The sequence below is a fragment of the Topomyia yanbarensis genome, chromosome 3 (assembly GCF_030247195.1).
Source record: "Topomyia yanbarensis strain Yona2022 chromosome 3, ASM3024719v1, whole genome shotgun sequence".
In the NCBI taxonomy this organism is placed as follows: domain Eukaryota; kingdom Metazoa; phylum Arthropoda; class Insecta; order Diptera; family Culicidae; genus Topomyia; species Topomyia yanbarensis.
Window position 1 is genome coordinate 295,470,769 of NC_080672.1, and position 24,270 is coordinate 295,495,038.

The 24,270-nt window shown below is 38.2% G+C and overlaps 1 protein-coding gene across 16 annotated transcripts in view; it reads right to left on the minus strand.

Moving 5' to 3' along the window:
• Positions 1–24,270, minus strand: part of LOC131690825 (uncharacterized) — a 396,059-nt gene that overhangs the window by 209,747 nt on the left and 162,042 nt on the right. The window contains exon 3 of one of the 16 annotated variants that reach the window (XM_058976872.1): positions 2,871–2,960. The exons of the other annotated variants lie outside the window; for them this stretch is intronic. The gene's annotated coding sequence lies outside the window, so the exon portion shown is untranslated. The remainder of the gene's footprint in view (positions 1–2,870; positions 2,961–24,270) is intronic. 16 annotated transcript variants of the gene reach the window in all.

Sequence of the window (24,270 nt, forward strand, 5' to 3'; positions counted from 1 at the left end):
AAATATAAAAATTTAGTGTACTATACATAATATCAGTGAACTCCAATGGATTTCAAACATTGACTTGTACTCAGGCAATACACAGTGGTGGGAGACGTTGGACGTTACGTTGGACCCCCCGGGCCCGTATTTTCTCTCTGCGGCCCTGTGCATGCCTCAATGAGTGATATTGGTATTCGAAATTCCATTTTTAAACATAAGCATAAGTATAAGAGAACCAATCGACCAGAACCAATTAAGATTGAAAAAATGTTCCTTGACTCAACATGCTTGGGAATAACATGATACACCAGATTGTGTAAACTATATTGATCAGCATCAATATAAACGCCGGCCACATCCGAATACAGATCTTCTGCAAAAGGAAGTATTGTTAGTCCGATACTTGCCGCTGCTAGAGACCGAGGAATCCTCTGCATCTCCGCATGTATCACGGGAAGGGGAGAGGTATTAGTAAGGGTGCCAATAGCGTTATCATATAATATTTGCTGTGGGCAGCCGGCTGCCGAGAATTTGGGAAAGTTATCATGTGCTGTATTAATAAGATTGACCAAATAAGCAATTTGAACTCCGGCTAGGCGATTATGAGGAGCATTAGTTATATTTTAATAAATCGGTAACGTTCACTTCTATAACGCGATGAATTTTTCGTGGTTTCTGTCGTGTCGGTATTGATTTTACCCGGCAATCGTTTGAATAAAATGCGGAATCTTTTACAATAATATAAAAGTTCGTAGTAAGAGGAGCTTTTATTAATATTAAACAGCAAAAACAATACGAAAACAGGAATAGAACCTGAGTTATTTCCGTTGAATTAGTATAACAGTTATTATCACAACTGCTCCTACCAAGTAAATACTAAAGAAGTAAACAAAAAAAAAACATAGATAGTTAACAGTATTATACTTCCCATAAAAGCATAAGAGTCCCATATAGACTTTTGACGAAAATGAGTTATCTAATGGATTGTATTCTGTGTCAGCACTGAATCGAAAAAAATACCAAAACATGGTTGTCCATCCATAAGGCTCAATGAAAATGTAAATTTTGAGCAGCGTTTTTCTCGGCTTGCTGTTTTTCAATATGGAACTCTTATTCTTTTATGGACAGTACAGTTCTGAGTGAAGATATAGAATACAGTCAATTCAGACAATATTCCTACAGAAGACAAATCAGCAAAAAGACTAGCAACAAAAAATCTCAAATAGAAAAAAAAAACAAGAGTGGAAACGAGCTGGGGCCACAACTTAACAATATCAACCGTTTTTGCGATAGCGATATGAAAAAATTTCTTCGTGATATGACTGAGGAAAATCGGCATGGCTAAAGTCATCCCTTCACTCAGACAAGACCATGCGTCCTCCCCACGCACACTTAATGCCCCGTGGATTAATTCTCTAGTTGGTCAAACAAGCACCAAAAACATAGGAATTAGTCTGCTGAGTCCAAAGCAATGTCAGCTCGATTAGCATCACTCGGTGCATACGTCCTCCCTTACAATGCCATCAAAACAACGAACATTGAAAATTGAATATGACAAAATATGTGCAACTTTTAAAATAATAAAATGAAAACTACTACTTATTTGCAACAAATTAAGATCGAAAAAATAGTAGCAGATTATCTTCCAACCAGATGGCGCTTCGAAACAAATTATGTTTTCTTCCTATTTCGTTGCAAGTTGCAGCAACGCGCGATGGGTATTAGCTAGTTTAAAATAAAACAGGAGTTCAGCTTAACAACGTCAAATGCATGATCCCGGGGAAGGTAAATATCTAGGATGATAAGATTAAAGTGCGTGAATAAGAATTAATAAGTAACTAGGAAACCCCATTTAAAATGCGCCTTACAGTATCCTCTGAACTAGGAACAATGGATAGTATGTGTGTTACACTGCATTGAATCCAGCTCCAATTTAGTTCGGGGGTAATTACCATATACACTCAGGTTTTTTTTACGCGGGGGATACGAGCCGCGTAAATGAAAACCGCGTAAATGAAAACCGCGTAAATTTCAAAATCCGCGTAAATGAAAACCGCGTAAATTTCAAAATCCGCGTAAATGAAAACCGCGTAAATTTCAAAATCCGCGTAAATGAAAACCGCGTAAATTTCAAAATCCGCGTAAATGAAAACCGCGTAAATTTCAAAATCCGCGTAAATGAAGACCACTTAAATTTAAGAATCCGCGATAAAGGGAACCTCATTGATGGATACCGCGTAAATTCCAAAATCCGCGTAAATGAAAACCGCGTAAATTTCAAAAACCGCGTAAATGAAAACCGCGTAAATTTCAAAATCCGCGTAAATGAAAACCGCGTAAATTTCAAAATCCGCGTAAATGAAAACCGCGTAAATTTCAAAATCCGCGTAAAAAAAAACCGCGTAAAAAAATACCGCGCAAAAAAAAACCGCGTAAAAAAAACTTGAGTGTACTACGTAGTGCCAGACAGAAAATCCAACCCTGTTGGAATTGGGTTATATTTGGCGAAGCTGATAGCTTGTGGCACGATCAGTTTATTGGCAATACCGTAAAATCGTTTCAATAGCCAGTAAACGTAGCAAATCAATTCTACTGCGTATCGTCGAATGTTGACCCTGCCAATATCCATTAGTTACGCAAGACTCGCGTTTGCCGTTGCGTTGCGTTGTGTGTACCGATCGCCAATATTTTTTTAGTGTCGGAAACAACGCAACATTTCACTCGACAAACCAAACATATGCTGACATCGCAACATGTGCGCGTGGGACCTGATGCATCCATCCTGGAGGATTTGGAGCGCGGCGAAAACCTGTCAGATTCAATTTATGCAGAACATACAACGGCGCAATATGCCCATTTCCATCGGGCAATCGGAGACCAAAACTTACTTCCATTCGGTATAGCGCATCATACCACTTCCCGGCCAGGCGCAATGACGACGTCGCGAGCGGTTGAAGAGGATTTTTTTGCCAAATTACCTGCGGACGAAAGTGTGGAGAGAAGAAGAAAGAAAAACTGTATTAGCATATTAACCTTGCCGGTGGATTTTCTCCGATGCCATTTAATTTTATTGCTGCAGAATTTTCGTTGGCAGTGCCGATTCACCAATGTCAATGCCGAACACGGTTGGAATGATGCAATGGAACACGCGACGTTAGCGCAGTATGGAGATGAAATTCCGAAACATTGTATCCTCCGTAACCGAGTCATCCGGTGTGTGTATGTGTTTATAGGATGGAATTCAATTTTGTCTTGGGAGTTAGGCGATCAACGGATTTCCGCTCATTTCCCAGCCATCGAAGTGAGGAGAGGGGGGAATCTGCTGTGCGCTTTAAGCAATGTAGGTCGAACGAAGCACAAAATTTGAAAATCAACCGAATTTCCTGTTGTCAGTGTATCGTACTTATATAGGGTGATGATTCTATTTTGGCCCTGCTAGGAAGGTTGATTTCTTGGCTTACAATCGATGGAATTCGTACAAATTGGTGTCATTCACTGCCATGCTAATCGAGTTTCTGAGACGCTACTCAAATGGGGAAACTTATAATAGGAATAGGATTGAAATGGCTTCATCACCCTATACGAGTGCTTATATTTCGTACCAACCTCGGCTGACTTCCAAGTTCCAAACCAAGCAACAAACAGAGCGTGACTGGAATAAGATTGCTCTCTTTGGGGCAATAAATTCGTCTGTTTTTCGTCTTCTGCCCAAATCGATTCCGATTGCTGTCGACAATACATACGTAGACCAAGTGGTACTGCAGTGGAGTGTCAATCAGCTAGGTGATTGGTGAAACAGATGTTAGCAAACATTAGTTGATTGGCTTACCAAACAATCGGAAAATGTAACGTAATCGATGTCATTTAACGAATTGTCGTTTCGTCAAATATCAGATAGCAGAATTCCGTACAGCACTTAGAAAATATATTTAAAAATCTACCACGAAAAGGTTTCGTACAGGAAACTATAGTAAATCATTCAAATTTTTCGTACATATGATGAATTATTCGTAGCTCTATGGGAACGATTCTATTTTTATTACGAATTTTTCTTAAAAGTCACGAAACGACTCTCTTAGACTTATTATGAATAGTATTTCATGGACTTGTTGACTTTTCTCGGTGAGTTTCACCGAGAAAAGTCAACAAGTCCATGAAATAAATATGTTGCGGTGACCATAAAATCTTATATTATTATGAATAGGTTTCATTAACCAAACTAATTGTTTGATGCAATAAACGAAAATCTTGCTAATATTTACGAGCATCTTCCGTAATATGACCGATTTTTTTCGAAGAGTCCCCAAAACATTTATACGCAAAAAATCATATAACTGAACGAATAGATTCATTCACGGATCCGAGCAAGTAAAAAAATTAAAACTATGTTTTTCGTAATTTAGTTCTTCTTCATAAGTTTGTGCTTTTGTAAATAAATTCACAAATGTTTTTAAGGGTACAAATATTTTAATTCCCAGTTTCTCAGATAGTACTGCTGCACAAAATGCGGTAATCGAAGCATATTCTTGGAAAATACTGCATGAAAAAACGTCTACGCCCTTTTCCAAAATTGCTTTAGAGTCATACCAGGGGAAAGTGTAAAGTTTCATCGGAATCGAAGATGGTCGATCACAATTTTAATGATTTCACTGTTCAACACACGATCGGGGAGCAGAACGAAAAAAATGGCGAAAGTTTGCGGTCCCAAAAAACCCCTGGTGAAGAAATTGTTGAAAAAAAATTTGAGCGGGGCTTCACAAATTAAAACCAAAATTTGTATGGAGAACTGTTTCAATTTTCAACATTTCATGTGGATTTTTTCTTATATTATGAAATGCATATTCAAAGACCGCACCCCATTATTGATGTCCGATTGAGTTAAAAACTTGCATAGATTACTTTTTCGATGTAATAAGCATTTTATGTAAGAGTTTATGCGAAAATATAAGATTACCATTTTCATTGATGCCGTCGTGCGGGGCTACTTCGCACACTTTAGTTTTTCAATATTTACTAACAGACGCACGTTTATTAGATTTATTATACTTTTGACATTTGTAGTGCCATGTCTTTAAACCATGTTGCATATGTCTTTTGTCATTTTTCTTAACACTGTTTATCAAAACAAACCAAACAATTCAAGGTTCGATAAAAGTGATTGGAGGCTCGTAAAATGAGAGTGCTCGACAAAGCGGAAAATCTTGAGTGTGCTGAGACCACATACTGATTTTCGGAAAGAAGAAAAAAATGATGAAAAAAGGCGTTTTCCCTTTATTTCTAGTAGGGTGATGAGCCCATTTGCGCCATGTTTCTATTATCACCCTACCCATTTGAAGTCGTTGGTTAGAGCAGTGTCTGCCATCTTTGTTAAACGCATTGAGCCAAATGGCAGCGGAACAATAGGGGCACTCGATTCGAATTTTCGTTGCGCTCAAACACGAGAATTTCACTGTTTTTAGTGCATTTGTGTTATTATATTGGTTCTTAACAACGAAGCAAAGCTGTTGATGTCAATTTTTATGTATTCCATTGATTGTAGTGCGAGAAATTAACGAATTAATGAGTAACCTTGCTTAGTATGGTGAAAATAGGCACTTCACCCTACATCAGGATCGGTTTTTATGAGCATTTGAAGATTTTTGTGTCTTTAAAAACTTGTTTTATAATTATTAGAAAAGAAATGTATATAATTCGCTCAAACTTTCAAGATTTTTTCCGAGACCCGGAGGGCCGAGTCTTATATACTAATCGACTTAGCTCGACGATTTGGGACAATGTCTGTGTGTGTGTGTCTGTGTGTGTATGTAACGGACAAACTCTCATTCGTGTTTCTCAGCAATGGCTGAACCGATCTTATCCAAACTAATTTTAAATGAAAGGCCTATCACTCAGACAGAACGCTATTAAATGGTTTTTGATTCTGATGTTTAGTTTCCAAGATAAGAATGTTTGAAGGTGCAAAAATCACGTTTTCCGCAGTTTTTTTTTAACTTTTCTGCCGAAATTGACGACGTAACTAAACAATTTATATATTTTTAGCTTATATGAATACCTTTCGAACGAACTATAGATTGTCGAAATCGGACTATTATCAAAAGAGATATTTAACATTAAATGCGGACGACAGATTTTTATCATTTCCCATCGCCAGAAATATGACCAAAAACATTCCATGTATTATTAGCGCCAAAACGGATAATTTTAGCTCAATAGTATCTTCGGAGAATTTAAAGCATACAATATGCCCTTTCATTTGGTATTGTGATTTTACTGAATAATCCCCCTACGAGTGAGATATTTTCGTAAACTTTCTTGGAAGTGATTAAGTGATATTGAAATAATGCCTTCAGTAAATTTGTAGCTCTTACTTTTGCGAATAACTTCAATGAAGGCATCAAATACATATTTCGAATACTTTAAAAGTTATGGCTTGTTGTTTATGGATTAATCTTTGTCGCCTATTTATTGTTCAACATAGTAATAATCCATTTAAATGAGAGAAATATTATTTCGATAAAGCGAATATCGTACTTCGTTTTTCTATCTACAACCGCTAGAATAACCACCGAACAATTCCAAGTGTTCTAGATGAAACTTGATCACTTATCGGCGCAAAAAATTTCATTTGCGCGAGCCTTCTGACTTATAACCATCGGATCGATCTGAAACATATATCGGAAAATGAAAAGCGAAATGAATAACTCCAAGCAGTGGTGTAGCTAAGAGGATGCTTTGGGGTTTAACCACACCCCTTCCCCCTCACCTAAAAAAAAATAATTGGATTGAAGTTAAAAATGTATTCAAATTTAACTCAATATTACAATTATGATTATCTGATCAGTACATTGAAAACCTATTCCTTGAAACATCATGAGGACCTTTGAAAAACTGTGGGAATGCGATCGTGATCTGTAACTTATCTTTTGGACTTGATCTCACAGTTGTCTAATAACATCAATATCAAATACTTGCCTAAAAACATTCCAATAGAAACTCATTCCAGAGTTCTGAAATCAACCATAACCATAATCATAAATTCCTATCATATTGAGTTCAGTTTTGAAGGGGTGTACTGTAATATGGATTAGGGTCTTTTCTAATAGGGAGCGTAACTGGAATTGCTTTAATGTCTATGAAACTTAGAACTGCTGACCGAAAAATTGCATAACTTCCAACATTTGCTGAAAACTGCTTTTATTTTCGGAATGCGTCGAGTTGAGACGAAAACGTTATAGATATAATAACGAGAAAACCACCTTTCAAAAGTATTCTATTCTATTCTATTCTAACCCTTACACAGCCAGTATTGAAAAGCATCCTGGAAAACACTGCAGTTATTCTGTAGTGTTTTTCTTGTCAATATCAATATTTGAAGCATATTTTCATATGTCGCAAATGTTAAAACGGCCAGGCCTACTGTGCAGAGTTGGGTTTGGAGATGTTTCAAAATTAGACGGCAATTAAATTATTCATTCAATGAATAATGTAATTAACGTATTGTTTTGAATCTTAAAGGAGGAAGAAACGAGGACAACCGTACCGACCGTTTCAGTTTAAAGGGGATATAATAAATCGTTGGGAGTGACTTGGCTAAGAAGGTTAATGCCACTCCTTTGGTCCTTTGGGATGGGACAGAGGTATTTACACCTTGCCCTGGATAATAAGCCTAGGTTAAAGCGCCGTTATTCGCTATGAACCTGTTGGATAAAAATTGTTAGTAAAAAGTAAGAAAGAACATTATAAGATAAAATGTACAGCTTCTAAGAAATATTGATTCGCAACAGCTGATTATCATGAATGAGGGATTTTAAAAATTTCAAATACTGTACGATCACAATCTGCCCATGTTGGATTAACAGACACCTTTCTCTAGCGTTACCGTAATTATATAAGTTTGGAGAACGTAGATAACAACCCATGGATTTCAATTAGGTTTTACACTAACCGACACAACCCCACAAAATGAGCCAGATGAACTTCGTTAGACAATTCTCAATGGCCCGTCTACATGAGAGTTACGTGAGTTCGAATGTAACAGATGAGCATCCGTTGCACTCGCACTCACGCAGTCGACAAAGCAAACAAATCACCGAGAATTGTCAAACATGAACTTCATTCATCATAAGTTCATCCATGTCGTCATCTTGTAGAACTCAATACGCAATCCTAACAGCGATGCCATGAAAAATATCGTTAACATGATTATATGTTAAAAGTACAAAACCTGAAACACTTCATGTCATATTTACACAAGTTAGTGTCCAATAATACTTACGGTTATAATAAATTATATTAGATGTCCTTCACCGTATATTTTGCTAGTCCAAAATGGTTCTCTCTTCATGTGGTAGCTCGTTTTCCGACTATCGAAAATATTTCTTCATTATATCTTTCACACATACTTTTCGCCGAACTTCCAATTAGAGGCCTCCCGACCGACAATTTTTATCCTCTTTGGCGATAATTGATACAAAGTAAATTTCTCACTTTTCACACACGTAGCGAACCCACAAATTATGGTATTTATTTAAACACAAGCAACGATAACCGAAATAATAAAATTTTACAGAATAATTTCGAAGAAAAATGAAGGTCGTGAAAAAATAGCACCTGCATCGATTGATAAACATCAAACTTATATGTATAGTAAATAAAAAGAGTAATATTCATATAGTGAATATATCACAATTATTCTTTCGTTTTCGATCTCTCCATCGAGACAGAGGTTGTTTTTTCTAGTCCGTAGTGTTGTGTGAGGCGATAAAGAATAGTGTTAATCCGCATTCAAGGTTATTTTGCCAGTTCGGTTCGGTCCTCAGTCTTTTGTTCGCGTGTGAGGATTAAACAATAGCCAGCTATATAAGCTGGATCGGTTCGTCGTTGGACACCAGTTTAAAGCTAAGTGGTTTTTGTCTTTTGTAACACATTTATTGCTTTCTTCCATCTGCGCGGGCGCTGACCCCGTACGTTGACGTTTTCTATGGTTCCCTCTCCGGATGGTCAAATGGAAGTTGAATCGGGTTCAACTTGTAAGGCTCCCCCCCGGCCCAAATGCTATCCAGAACTCTCAACTGGTCCATTTGTGGTCTTCTTTCGGCCCAAGACTAAATCACTGAATCTTCTTCAGATTTCTAGAGACCTGACGGAACGGTTCTCGGCTGTGACCGAAATTTCAAAGGTCCGCTCGGACAAGATAAGGGTGTTGCTAGCCAACTCAAAGCAGGCAAACGATATTGCTTGCTGTGAGCACTTTACGCGGGATTATAACGTGTATATTCCGGCGGTAAGAGTACAATCCGAAGGCGTCGTAACCGATGAGAGTTTGACGTGCGAGGATCTGCTGAAGTACGGGGTTGGCCGATTCAGAGACCGCTTACTTCAGCCAGTTAAAATACTTGAGTGCAAACGTTTGCACTCAGTAGTAGTTGCTGGGGATGGTTCAAAAACGTACCCCCAATCAAACTCTTATCGGGTGACCTTCGCTGGTACCGCTTTGCCAAATTTCGTCCTCTTGCACAGGGTTCGTCTGCCTGTGCGTCTGTTTGTGCCGCGGGTCATGAATTGCACAAAGTGTAAACAACTGGGTCACACAGCCACCCATTGTAGCAATAAGGCCCGCTGTGGAAAATGCGGGGAGAATCATCTAGATGATTCGTGCAGTAGGCAAGCCGGAAAGTGTCCTTACTGTGCGGAGAGTCTGCATGATATCTCGGCATGTCCCGCGTACAAACTACGCGGGGATAAACTGAAACGTTCCCTTGCGGGACGATCCAAACATTCTTTCGCAGAAATGTTAAAGAATGCTACGCCACCATCCTCAGCAAACATCTATACTCACTTGCCTCCTGACGAGGGCGAGGCTGGTAACCCACAAGAGGGAACATCTACTAGGGTGCCTAGAATTTATAGGAAGAGGAGGAACATTTCCTCTCGTAAAGTTCCTTGTAAAGGCCAGAAGGTGTCCCTTGAGGGGGCTCCGAAAGTCACATCTATTGGAAGTGTTGCAACCAAACCGAAGCAATTAGCTCCTGGTCTCGGAGGATTAAGCTCAGAGAAGGAGTTCCCAGCACTTCCAGGAACATCAAAAATCCCAAGTGTTCCTTTGTTTCAGTTCGAGAGTAATCACAGCACTGGAATTATAAAACTCTCGGACATAGTGGAGTGGATAATAAAAACTTTCAAGATTACTGATCCTATTAAAAGTCTTATGTTAGCTTTTCTCCCTACAGTGAGAACATTTTTGAAGCAGTTGACTGCTAAATGGCCCCTCCTCTCAGCGATTGTATCCTTCGATGGCTAACTCATCGAACGAGGTCACGGATTTGATCACTGTTCTACAGTGGAATTGCAGAAGTATCATCCCGAAAATCGATTCCTTCAAAATTTTAATAAATAATTTGAGTTGCGATGCATTTGCATTATGTGAAACTTGGTTAACTTCCGACATCGATCTCAACTTCCACGACTTTAATATTATTCGCCTGGATCGAGACACCCCCTATGGAGGAGTGCTTTTGGGGATCAAAAAGTGCTATTCCTTCTACAGAATTAACCTTCCCTCGATAACAGGTATTGAAGTTGTCGCTTGTCAAGTAACAACCAAAGGCAAAAGCCTTTGCATAGCTTCCATATATATTCCCCCCAACACCGCGGTTGGGCACCGACGGCTACAAGACATCTTAGAATCCCTGCCAGCACCGCGACTAGTTTTAGGAGACTTTAACTCTCACGGTACAGCATGGGGTTGCCTCTATGATGATAACCGGTCTTCCTTAATTCAGGATCTTTGCGATAACTTCAATTTGACAATTTTAAACACGGGTGAAATGACACGGATTCCTGCTCCTCCAGCGCGCCCGAGCGCCTTAGACTTGTCCCTTTGCTCAACATCGCTGCGGTTAAATTGCACGTGGAAGGTAATTCCTGATCCCCACGGCAGCGACCATCTGCCGATTGTAGTCTCAATCAATAACGGTTCAAGGCCATTGAAATCAATCAATATTTCGTATGACCTCACACGAAATATCGATTGGAAGAGCTATGCTGCCGCGATATCCGACAACATCGAATCTACCCAAGAACTTCCTCCGGAGGAAGAGTACAGCTTTTTGGCTGGCTTGATTCTCGACAGCGCGAATCAAGCTCAGACTAGGCCAGTACCCAGCGCGAATACCCATGGACGGTCTCCCAATCCCTGGTGGGATAAAGAGTGCTCAGACTCGTACGCAGAGAAGGCCGCCGCGTTTAAGACCTTCCGGAACGACGGGTTACCCGCCAGTTTTCGACGCGACGTTAGACAAGCGAATGAAGAGTTTGATGAAAGCCAAAAAACGCGGTTATTGCCGCCGGTTCGTCGACGGATTAACGAGAGAAACATCGATGAGCACTCTTTGGGGAACAGCCCGACGTATGCGAAATCGAAACAGTACTAATGAGAGCGTGGAATATTCAAACCGTTGGATATTCGATTTCGCCAAGAAGGTTTGTCCGGATTCCGCCCCGGCACAGAAGATTTACCGCGCCGCGTCTCCTCACGATAGTGCGAACGAAACACCTTTTTCGATGGTGGAGTTCTCACTTGCTCTCTTGTCGTGTAACAATAAAGCTCCGGGGCCAGACAGAATCAAATTCAACTTGTTGAAGAATCTGCCAGACTCTGCCAGGAGACGCTTGTTGAACTTATTTAATAAGTTTCTCGAGGCTAACATTGTCCCACTCGATTGGAGACAAGTGAAGGTCATCGCCATCCAAAAACCAGGAAAACCAGCCTCCGACCACAAATCGTACCGTCCGATCGCAATGCTATCCTGTATCCGGAAGTTGTTCGAGAAAATGATCCTATCCCGCCTCGACAATTGGGTCGAAGCAAATGGCTTACTGTCAGATACACAATTTGGTTTTCGCAAAGGCAAAGGGACGAACGATTGTCTTGCGTTGCTCTCAACTGAAATTCAAATGGCCTATGCTAGCAAAGAGCAGATGGCATCAGTGTTCCTAGATATTAAGGGGGCTTTTGATTCAGTTTCGATCAACATTCTTTCAGAGAAGCTGCACCAGCATGGTCTTTCAGCGACTTTAAACAACTTTTTACTAAACTTGTTGTCGGAAAAGCACATGCATTTTTCGCATGGTGACATATCGACATCACGATTTAGCTACATGGGCCTTCCCCAGGGCTCATGTCTAAGTCCCCTTTTATACAATTTCTATGTCAACGACATTGATGAATGTCTTGACAATTCCTGCACGTTAAGCCAACTTGCAGACGATGGCGTGGTGTCTGTTACGGGACCCAAAGCTGTCGATCTACAAGGACCATTACAGAATACCTTGGACAATTTGTCTGCTTGGGCTATTAAGCTGGGTATCGAATTCTCCACGGAGAAAACTGAGCTAGTTGTATCTTCAAGGAAGCGTGAACCAGCACAACTACAGCTTCTATTAATGGGTCAAACTATCGCTCAGGTCTTCACAGTAAAATATCTAGGGGTCTGGTTCGACTCGAAAGGTAAGTATGCCATATTCGGTGGGGATGCCATATTCGGTATCTGAAACAGAAATGCCAGCAAAGAATCAACTTTCTTCGTACAATAACCGGAACATGGTGGGGTGCCCACCCAGGAGACCTAATTAGGTTGTATCAAACAACGATACTGTCGGTAATGGAATACGGATGCTTCTGCTTTCGCTCCGCCGCGAACATACATTTCATCAAACTCGAAAGAATTCAGTATCGTTGTTTGTGTATCGCCTTAGGGTGCATGCAGTCGACCCATACGATGAGTCTCGAAGTGCTGTCGGGCGTTCTCCCGTTGAAAAATCGATTTTGGGAACTCTCATATCGATTGCTCATTCGATGCGATATCTTGAACCCGGTCGTGATCGAAAATTTCGAAAGGCTTGTTGAGCTCAATTCTCAGACCCGTTTCATGTCCCTGTACTTTGACTACATGGCGCAGAATATTAACCCTTCTTCTTACAATCCCAACCGTGTGCATTTCATAAATACTTCTGAATCTACTGTTTTCTTCGACACATCCATGAAAGACGAGATTAGTGGAATTCCGGACCACATACGCCCACAAGTGGTTCCAAACATTTTTTTTTAATAAATTCCGAGAAGTCGACTGTTCTAAGATGTTTTATACTGACGGATCAAAACTCGAAGGATCCACTGGCTTCGGTATTTTCAATCAAAAGTTCACCGCCTCCTACAAACTCAGTGACCCTGCTTCAGTTTACGCCGCAGAACTAGCTGCCATTCAGTATACCCTTGGAGTCATTGAAACATTACCCGCAGGCCATTACTTCATCGTTTCGGATAGCCTCAGTTCCATTGACGCTATTCGCTCGATGAAACATGGAAAGCACTCCTCGTATTTTTTGGGGAAAATACGGGAGCTACTGAGTGCTTTATCTGACAACTCTTTCCAGATTACCTTGGTATGGGTCCCTTCTCATTGCTCCATTCCGGGCAATGAGAAGGCAGACTCCTTAGCTAAGGTGGGTGCCTTAGAAGGAGACGTTTACGAAAGACCAATTTGCTTCAGCGAATTTTTCAGTATTACTCATCAGAGAACCCTCGAAAGTTGGCAAACTTCGTGGAGCAGTGGAGAGCTGGGAAGGTGGCTACATTCGATAATCCCTAAGGTATCGACGAAACCTTGGTTCAAGGGGATGGATGTGGGTCGTGACTTCATTCGTGTGATGTCCCGACTCATGGCAAACCATTACACGCTAGATGCACATCTCCGGCGTATTGGGCTCGTGGATAGTGGTATCTGCGCTTGTGGCGACGGCTATCACGACATCGAGCACATTGTCTGGACGTGCACCGAGTACAGTTCCGCTAGGTCTCGGCTAATGGATACCCTGCGGGCCCGAGGAAGACCAACCAACGTCCCGGTTCGAGATGTGCTGGCAAGCAGCGATGTCCTCTATATGTCTCTTATATACACCTTTGTGAAAACCATCAATATACAAGTCTAACTGCCCCTTGTTATTTTCCTTATCATTCTCAGAACCCTCTTCCACCTGTATCAAAGCATCTGTATCGAATGAGCCAACAAACACGGGACCTACGGCACAACCATAACACGCTTAACTCGAAATGTAGCCGATCCACATCTGAGCCGTACTACGAAATCGTCTGGAAAAACCCCTTCCATCTTGAGGAGGACCACCCGGCGTCCCAGTACATGATTCCCCTGATGAAGGCCACCCGAGTTTGTGATCCATCCGTTGATCTCACGATGCCTGAAACTGAAATAATTTTCTCTCCCTGCCATCTTTGTCTACCCTCCCTCCCCTGACTCTTATACCCAGAAGTAACACCCCTACCCCCCCCCCCCCCCCCCCAATATCATCACGAAGCATTTAGCTCTTCTTGTCTCTTCTAGTTTTAACTATTATATTATATAATCTCGTTGAAAATGCCCAACTCTACTACCCACAAAAATAACTATAATTACGAATCTTTACAAAATTCAATCATGCCCTCTAGTTATTCCTAGTTTTAAGTTAGTCGTAAAAAATTCTCCCCCTTAGTTAAACATTATTTGCTCCAATAATCTCACTGATAAAAATGTCAAACCATATTGCCACAAAAACTAAATGACCCCCCTAATCTTACGAAAATAATATTATCCCCTTGTGTAGATATATAAGATAGCTATAAAATCGCATTAGTTACATTTTAAAAAAATCAATATGTAATCCCCTAGTTTTAAGCAATTTAAAATGTAAAACAAAACAAAATTGGCACCTTTAAGCTAACGCAACGTGCCTTATCAAATAAACGATTTGAATAAAAATATCACAATTATTATGATAAAACTCATACAGAAAAAAACGCTGAAAGAATCATAAAATTCGACACATGTCTGTATATAAAAATAAAAAAATAATTTGCGATGAAAAATCCTGTGTGCGTTGTTTGAGAAACCAGTCTTGAACACACCTTGAGAACCTCAAATCGATTAAAAAAGTTCTGTTCATGTTAAATTTCCGGTCACCTAGAAAAAGTGGTTCCAAGAAAAATATGTTTGAAACCTTCAGTACGTTCGGGGTTGACTAAAAAGCCGCCGAAACAAAACTGAAAATTGAGACATTTAGACGTTATTGCTGTCTTCCATTGTAAGGTAAATATTTGCTAAGAACCCATATACACATTGTAGGCCATATGCATTAGTTAACTTGAATCAATTAATTATTTTTGCAACCTAAATTCTAGCTACTTAGTAATTAAACCCTACGGCAAAGCGTTCCAAAGAACCATGCGGTTAATCCTACGTTCACACAACGGATTAAATTGTGTTATAACACTATCTTGATGACGATTTTCTTGTTGCTAATTATTAAAACGTGTTTAACCTTCCGGAAGTCGCGCTAGTGCACTGAGTGCACGTTGCTCTCAAAATATAGCGAAATCGTCTTAGCACACCAGCAGCTACTCGTTCAGTGGGCTAATTGCGCGACTTTCGGAGCGTAAACTGTAATGTGAATATAGCGAAACACGCACGGCTGAGAAAAGTCATATATTCTGTTTTAGATCTATATTGCCCCGATGCGCATAGCTATTCCATTTACTATGGAACTATTACAATTAAGAAAATGACAAAGGCGCCCTTTGTGACATCACTGGCTTAGAATCACAGCTGAGAGCCCAAGTTAGTTCTTATCAAACAGAAATACGAGGATAAGCTTTACAAAATGTGATAGAATGTCACATTTTGCAATTACATTGGAAATCTCTCATCCGATTGTCACGTCATGGGTTCCTCTTGAGCAGCTTGTACTTCTGCTTTCCAAATTCCATCAGCAGCTCTTCCCACTTCTCAACGCGTTCCTCTGTGATTTCGATATCACCTTGCTCCTAACAATTGAGTTCGAAAGAGATATTCTTCACGAACTTGTCCATATATCGGCACCGAGCCGTAATGTCTCTTCAACTTATTAAATCGTATCATTCACATTGATTTTCATCTTCTCTCATTAACAAATTTTGATTCAAACTCAATATGAGAATGAAAAATAACGACAGCGAAAACTTTTTCAGCTCCAATCACATCGAAGGTTGCTACGATCTCAAGAAAACCACCTTTCAAAAGTAGGGGAATTTATGAAAGATGACGTTTTCCGTTCCGCCAATTTTGCAGGTTTAGTATCTTCGATGAATTTTACACACATTAAACAGCACATCATTTGATAAAATAATTTTGGCGTTATATCCTCCAAGAAATATTTATGGCGAGTTTACTCTTCAAACAAATTCAGTTCCAGACTTAATGTCTTCAGCAAAATTTTTGGGAGTGCTATTACAAACCACCTATTTTAGGCTATTTCTATTCAATTTTAAATCAAATTATTATGGTTTTACTGTTTATGATAAATCTCTTCTATTGTTTATAAACGATAAAATTTACATTTTATCCAAAGCTTGAGTTTGTGAAGCTCACAATAGAAAATTATTGTAGAAAAAACTAGATTAAGGAACACCAACAATGTTTTAAATGAAAGTCTTAACAAATTCGCTAAAGACTGTTTCTCCATAATATTAAAACTTCAAAGATGGCGGTTTCGTAATTATGCCACTTGAACAGTAAGTTAGATTTTCACTAAATCCCCACCAAACCGAATTTCTGACTACGCCGCTGACTCCAAGTAAGTAGAAACAAAGTCGTTATACACTCGTCCACAAGAAACTTCATCGAATACTGCCTATCTATTGTAATACATTGAAGACCCGATTTAATCAGCCCCCAATGTTATGAGCCTCATATGACAATATGTTTGATGGGCTCTAGCAGACAAACAAGACTGAATTTGAGTAAATCCTTTCTTGATCATGTTTTCCTTATCTTAAATATGCAAATATGCAAAAATAAAAAAAAAACATTTTTTTTTATTTTCGCGCTAGAAGACTATATTAAGTAATCAGAAATAGTTATTAGACTACATCTAGAGAAGGGAAGAATATTTGAACAGCTTCAGTTTATTATGAACAAAAAAAAGTCGATTTAGTCACTGTCCCCATTTTGTCAGCCTAAAATACACCATGGAGATGGTAAAAACAAATCTTTACTGTATTTATTATTCGCAGTTCTTTCAATTGCATCGAGCTATACCAATTTTTAGGTAGTTTTTAAGGGGTTATTTTATCGGCTTCATCCATAATTCGGCGAACCTATTCCCATTCGTACGATAGTTTATGTTAAAAAGTTATCCTAAATTAATTGGTATACTTAAGGGTTTATATGTTGCAGATAGAGAAAATTCATAAATTTTCAGCTTTTCCTACAGAATATTACAAAAGCTTCTTAAACAACAGTTCCTAATAAGATTATGTAAATTATACAGTATTTGAATTTTTTTTAATAAAAGTGACGGAAGGTAAAGTTTCGTGAAAAAGAAGATTCCAGTAATGATGATGATTTTCCATAACGGGTTTCGAGAGTTTTTTATTTGTTCTTTGGCATTACAATTAGGGATAATAATTCAGATCAAAGATACTACTGGGAAGTCATTTTTAGAAAAAGTTGATATCGAAGTAAATGTTGAACTTTACACGCATGCACTTCTGAAGTAGCGAGATATCTAGAGCTGAAATTTCAGTGTTTAGTTGTCAGCCGCGTTGGGAATTTGAGTAAACGCTATTGAGTATGAACTTCAAATTCATTCGAAAATTTGTTTTCGATTTTTTTTATTCGCCACAACATATATAAGAAGAATTCAGTTTTCCCTATGCAATGCATTGATTGAAGAATATATATGTCTTATTAACGGAGTATTAGCAATAATTCGTTTGTATTTCTATTTTATGGGCCATTTTTCCGCTTTTCCATTAAATTGGTTTAACCTTTGAGATTTCTTGCACTGATATTGTCCTATGCTAATTTGAGCGATTCTCTGAGTCCTGCCACTATCCCATGTAGTATGTGTTATCAAAAACATCGCGAAGCATCAAGTTCTAAATGTTCTCAATCGATATAATACCCGAAGAAAGCGCTAAGAGCTATAAGAAATGTATCGTACACTGTTAGGTGGATTAAAAGCGTTTTTTATATCATTATCAACAACTTTACCGAATATACCAAGGCTTTAAATAATGTTTTGAGTTTATTCTCCGTAAATATTTCCAAGAGAATTAATTACCAAAATAGTTTGTTTCAAGAGATGCTCTGTATTATATTATATAATTTCTTTAAAGACTTCGAACCTCTAAAGTTGGTGGTTGCGAAATAATGTGATCTTGGCCGTGAAAAAACTGGTTTATTTCAGAATTATTGACATAAAAAGTACATAACTTGAGAACGTTGCCTTGTGTACTAATTACGCCGTCAATTTAGCACTCCAATGTACGTCTAAATAGCCCCTGATTTCACTTTTTTTATTTTGCGAGATTTTCAATACCACCGTGTGGCTATTTTTTAATTGATAATACAAAAAATCTTTAAATGCTCTTTAAAACCTCTTATTTTGACATACTAGAGATAAACTGATATCGCCCTTTTTCACCATTTCTTTTTTTATCTGTCCGAAAAACAATATGCAGTCTCAAACCACTGATTTTTTTTTAACAAGTAACTTTGTAAATGTTTAATTTAACAATCCCTGAATGAATTAATCCCTCATTTTAGAAGTTGCGATAAATGGATGATGTTTTATTGTTGAGAAAGCCTCTGATATCAGCATAAATTAATGATATTTCAATAAAAGTAAATAAAACTGGTTAATTTATATTTTATATCGAATTCAAAAAGTGTGCAAAGTAGCCCCCAGCTAGTCCACATAAAATATTTTTAAACGCTATATTAACATTTTTTTATGTGTGAACCAATTCTGCTCATATTTGGCATAAATAATACATACACGATGACGATAAATCGGTGCTGATATGATACAAATCCATCGATTATTGAAGGAGTTATAATTCATCAAAATTGAAAAATTGATAAAAAGTACACAAAGATACCCCGCAAGACGGTATCTTCCCTGTAGATCCACCCTTGTTCTCCATACAAATATGAGTAATATGGGTATCAAAATTCTTGGGATTACCTCAAATGACTGCATCTCATGGTCATGGGACCATTTGAAGAATCGTCCACGAAACGAACATTGCGGAGAAGGTTCCCGTGGGACCGTGCGTAGCCGTTCCGTTGTTACATTGTTACATGGTTCCGATAAATAACAAACTTCTGAGAAAATTTCAAGAAATCTGATACCTAAATTGTTAGGAGTTTATATAAAAATTACGAATCATCTCCCAGTACTAGAACAGCTCTCTGGATATCCGGATTATTAGGAACTAGATGCATTCATCCAATTCGTTTTTATAGATTTTCGCTGAATCCAAACCTGTTCGATAAATGCCGGGTAACCTCGTCGGTCTGTTTTTTTTCAAAAGTGCAAGAAACATGTCCTACAACTAAAATACAAACGGTGTACACACTAAAAACTTGTCATTCTGTCTAATATCTGGCCGTATATCCGAGTTTTGTTAAACGTGGCAATTACCACCAAGAAAGTACTCATTAGGTGTGCACTTTTAGTTAGAGCTCAGAGATATAGACATCCCTCGGAGAACTTGGAAAAAGAATGAAATTTAATTTATGCTCGCTGCTCTGAAGGCAATATTTCAGTTGTTTACCTCATCCTTCATTCGCTCGGTGCAGCACATTCATTCAGTTACTTGCGGCTCAAATTCACCATAAGTTGCAAACTGAATTGCGTTTCTATACTAGCGCAGAGTGGAATTATCGACAGGGTCTTCTGGCGCCCTCAACGGAGTCTCAAAATTGCTCCCCCTGTGGCATTTGTCAATGCTAGCATGCTGCGGTGAATATGCATTTGAGTAACTCTTGAAAAATCTAAGACTTCAAGTTTAAAGAAAGAAATATTTTACATAGACTTGTGAATACAACACAAGTTGTACAATATTCCACTGACACAAACTGGATTTATTTCGAGATTACACCTGATCACAAAGTTTCATGACATTTATAAGATATTTTTTCCGATTGAGCGAAATCTAAAATTTTGCAAAGGGACTTTTTTCGAGGTTTTGAAATTTTTATCCGATACATAATTCAGTTCAAGTTGAATTTTTAGGAGCTGTTGCCTGGTTGCTTGATTGTTTCTTATAATGCAAATCATCAAAGCGTTCAAGTGCTGTCACATTTCGGCTATGTTCGAGACTTTAACCACCTATCTTTTTACACGTGTACGAGTAAAACAAAGATGCTTTTATGATTTATAGCTCATAAAGGTTTTTAAACATTCTTCGTGCCAAATGCCAAGAAAAATCAGTAGCATCCACACTACATGCCCGTTCGCAGAGTTGCGATCGACGGAGTAGTCACCGATTCGAGTTTGTCATGGCATGAGCCACTGAAGCACGTAGTTGGCTGAAGCCCTTGCTCCAGTAAGCAAAGATTTTTAATGGCAATCGCACTGGACGGAACAAAATGGTGCGTCTCTTCAAACTCGCATCGGGTGACTTTTGCGTTGAATTACAGCTTTTTCGAAAAGGATCGTCTGCCTGTTCGGGTATTTCCACAAATGGTCTATTGTAGCAATGAGTCCACATGATTTATTATCATAGTCCGCGTACACATAGTTCTCGAGGAATCTAAAGCGTTCTTTTAAACTCAGAGGGGAAACAACTTGACAGCTCCTATACAAATCGTTGAAACCACTTTTTTGGGTCTGTGGGTCTAAAATGGCGGATCAATCTTTATTCAAGAGCAATTTCTAAAAAAAGCGTAAGCTTGTTCACAGTGAAAATTTTCTTGTTCAGATTTTTTTACTTCCGATAAATGTTTGAAGACTTTTTGGGTTGGGTGTTGTTTTATTATAAAAATAATGCATCTTTATTCCGATGCATTATTTTTAAATGATTCATGATTTTTTGGAATCATCAGCATACAAACAAGCGGCGCTTATGCTAGTTAGTGAGCATCTTCATTTAGTTTTAAGATATTAGGTAGTAATATTTGCATTGCAATGTAAACAACACACACAATGATACTGGACTCAAAGAGAATAGGGAAAGAGACGAAGAGTGAAAATCAGTCAAAACGGCAACACTCCCTTTATGATGATTTCAACACTAGAATTTTGGCAACCGCTTCCACAGGCAGCACTTTAAATGACTCCTATTATATTTTGAAAACAAACCGTATGTCGATCGTTGGATTTGTTTATCAAACGATGCGCATTTCGAAACAAAGAGATGAAATAATTCTAAAGCTTGTTTTTACTCATACATATACTCTAGAATGCACCTCACAATCACGATTGAACCAAATTCTGACGAAAATTGAAATTTCTTTTTTAATACATGTACAATACTTATCTCCTCCAACTCAGGCATGAGTAATGTTTATTTACATTGCACGATTGGTCTGCTTAATAAGGTATTTTTGGCTTCACACTATTCGTCTCTTTCCCTATTCTCTTTGACTGGACTGTTTTTCTCCCTCTCCGATAGAAAATGAGCTGTCATCAGTTCTGAATTTTGTGGAAACCTTTGCACCGTAAATGTCGCATGCTGTCAGAAATAAACAATCGAAGTCAATCCCGCCTTTGTTAAATACGAAGTGAAAAATGACAATTGCAAAACTAAATTTATTTAAGATTAACGACAAACTTTCGAGAATTGTCATATGCGAAATATATTTCAAGGGCGACGGGAGAAGAAAAAGTTCACACTAGAAGCGCACTCAAATCAAATCATGCATTTTATATTTTACATTCGCCACAATTTGTAATCCTTTTATGAAACTCCAAAATGACGAATTAACTTGTTTGTATTTATATTAAATTATTATGCTGTTATTATTACGCTGTTTTGAAATGATCATCTTGATTACCGCTTCCGAATGTAAATAAAGAAAACAAGTTCGTAAAAGACGCCACGGAATTATTTTCTCGCATAGAAATTTACAGTATCGCAATTTGTGGACGGCGTTCTATGGTGGCGACATCATTCGAAACACGGTGGTTTCATGCAACTTAGGCTAAACATCAAGTTGTGGGAGGGTTGCTTAAACTACGCTATAAGTATTCTTTTGTATACAATCTAAAATCCCTTGCCACGTTTCCTTGTAATTTTCGTCAATAGGAGAGACTGAGGAGACTTGATCCACTTTTTATTTTTCAATCCTACTCCGTGGAATGAGAAAAAAACATGTATTTTTTGTAGTTTTATATTGTTTCTAGGGTTGACTGATAATCATAAAAAAATACATGGAAATATTATACTGGACATGAGCTATGAGCATTTTTGGAAAACAACAAAAAAATGGAAAAAAAAATTTGATTAGTGGAGACTCGATCCCTAATTTGGGGACACTTGATTATTTTTTGAAAATTTGTTTAAAAGAGCATGTAGGGTAATAGCCTATTTTTAACCCTGTTTCTATTATCATCCTACCCATCTGAAGCCTCTGGTTAGAACAGCGTCTGCCATCTTTGCTCAACGCATTAGCTCAAATGTTGTTGCGATAATTGGGTTACTCGATTAGAGTTTTTGTTGCACTCAAACAGAAGATTTTCACCATTCTCAAGACAATTTTGTTATTACATTGGCTTTTAATAAGAGTCGAATAACCTGCGGCTAAAACTTATAAAATCGAAATGAAAAATGGCTCCTAATAACAAAGCAAAGAAGCTGAAATAATAAAATTAATAATGAAATAATGTGGTACCTTCCCTAATAGGGCATAAATAGGTACCTAACCCCATTCAATATGTATTGTGGTATTTATTAAATTGTTGTGATTAGATATTACTATTTTTGTTACTACATATTACGCATCTTTCGCCTGATTTTTTTTACGAATTCCCCAATTCTCTGTGCAATTATTTGAAAGCTGTCGTTATTATGGTTGAGGAACGTCAAATGTGGGATGCATGGTTGCTACGTATACTGTAGTAAACAATTACAATTAAGTTTTTGTACGATGAAACGTTCATTTTAGACAGTTTTTTTTGTTATTTTATGGCAACAATGACTTCAATTGTTCTGGTGTGAATTTGGTTATTTTCAGTGGTGTGTATGAAACAATTCGAAGGGGATCAAATCTCCACGAATTTGAAGGGATCAAGTGAACCCATAGCATCTATTTCAGCAAACTTTAGTACAAATATAGTTGAACAAAAAAATCAGCTCAATAATAACGTATTCATATAATTGACATTCTCCTGTAATTCTGTATGCAAAAGTAGAGTATGTAGTGGGTGATTTTATCAATTTTATAAAAGTTTGAAAATTTAGAAAATAAATCTTCTTCAGTTCTTCTGAGATTTTTTCCTTTAATCGGTAAAAATTCGGTAACACATGTCCAATTTATTTTTTTGTGTTAAAGGAACTTATATTTATATAAAACTACGCAACTTTCTAGTATATTCGATTAATGTAATCTGATCCGCCTTTGAGTTACAATAATGTGATCAAGTCTCTCCGGGGATCAAGTGTCCTCAGTCTCCCCTACTTGAAGTTATCTTTTTTTGTTTTTCACGAGATATTAACCAGTAACTAAGTGAACGTATGAGGAGGGTGGTTTCGATGCTGGTTTCGAAAAATGCGCGCAGAAATTACTATCTGAGTTTGAGACGGTTTGGTTTTAGTCTTCTATAAAATTTATTCTTCGAAATTTTATAATAAATTGGGTTAAATTCTTTCTAGCGTATTCACAAGATACAAGTTAAAAGACTGCGAAATTCTTGTTTTCCCAAAATTTATTCAAGAAAAATTTCGGAGAGAAGTCTTAGCCCTCTGGTTGCGAGCTTGCCGCCTGGTCAATGATTTTTGTACCAAATTCATTATCGCTATCGAAGAAATAACCTTGCAAAGCTCAAGACGATTGTGATACAGAATGGGATAATAAAAGCACTTATAAAAAAACATCAAACCATATTAATATTGCCACCCAAAAGCCCCGTTTCAAATCACATAACCTTTGGATGTGTAAGTCAATTAAAACACAACTCAAACTATAAACATGCAACAGCATCACACCAGCAAAGCGGCACAGTTGTCTGATTTTCCCAAACGACCAGCGTTTCATGGAAAGGTCATATGCATGCCCGCTGGTAGCTGACCACAGTAACGATGTCGAACATTCCGTCGCGTCATTGACTGGTTGCAACCACCGAGGACTAGCGGGAAAACTAGGCAGCCACAACTAATTGTAACCTTTGCTGATGTAGTGACCAAAGGCAGCCAGCCAGCCAGCCAGCCGGTGACGATGGTTGGTCAACTGGGGAAATCAACAGTTGCGG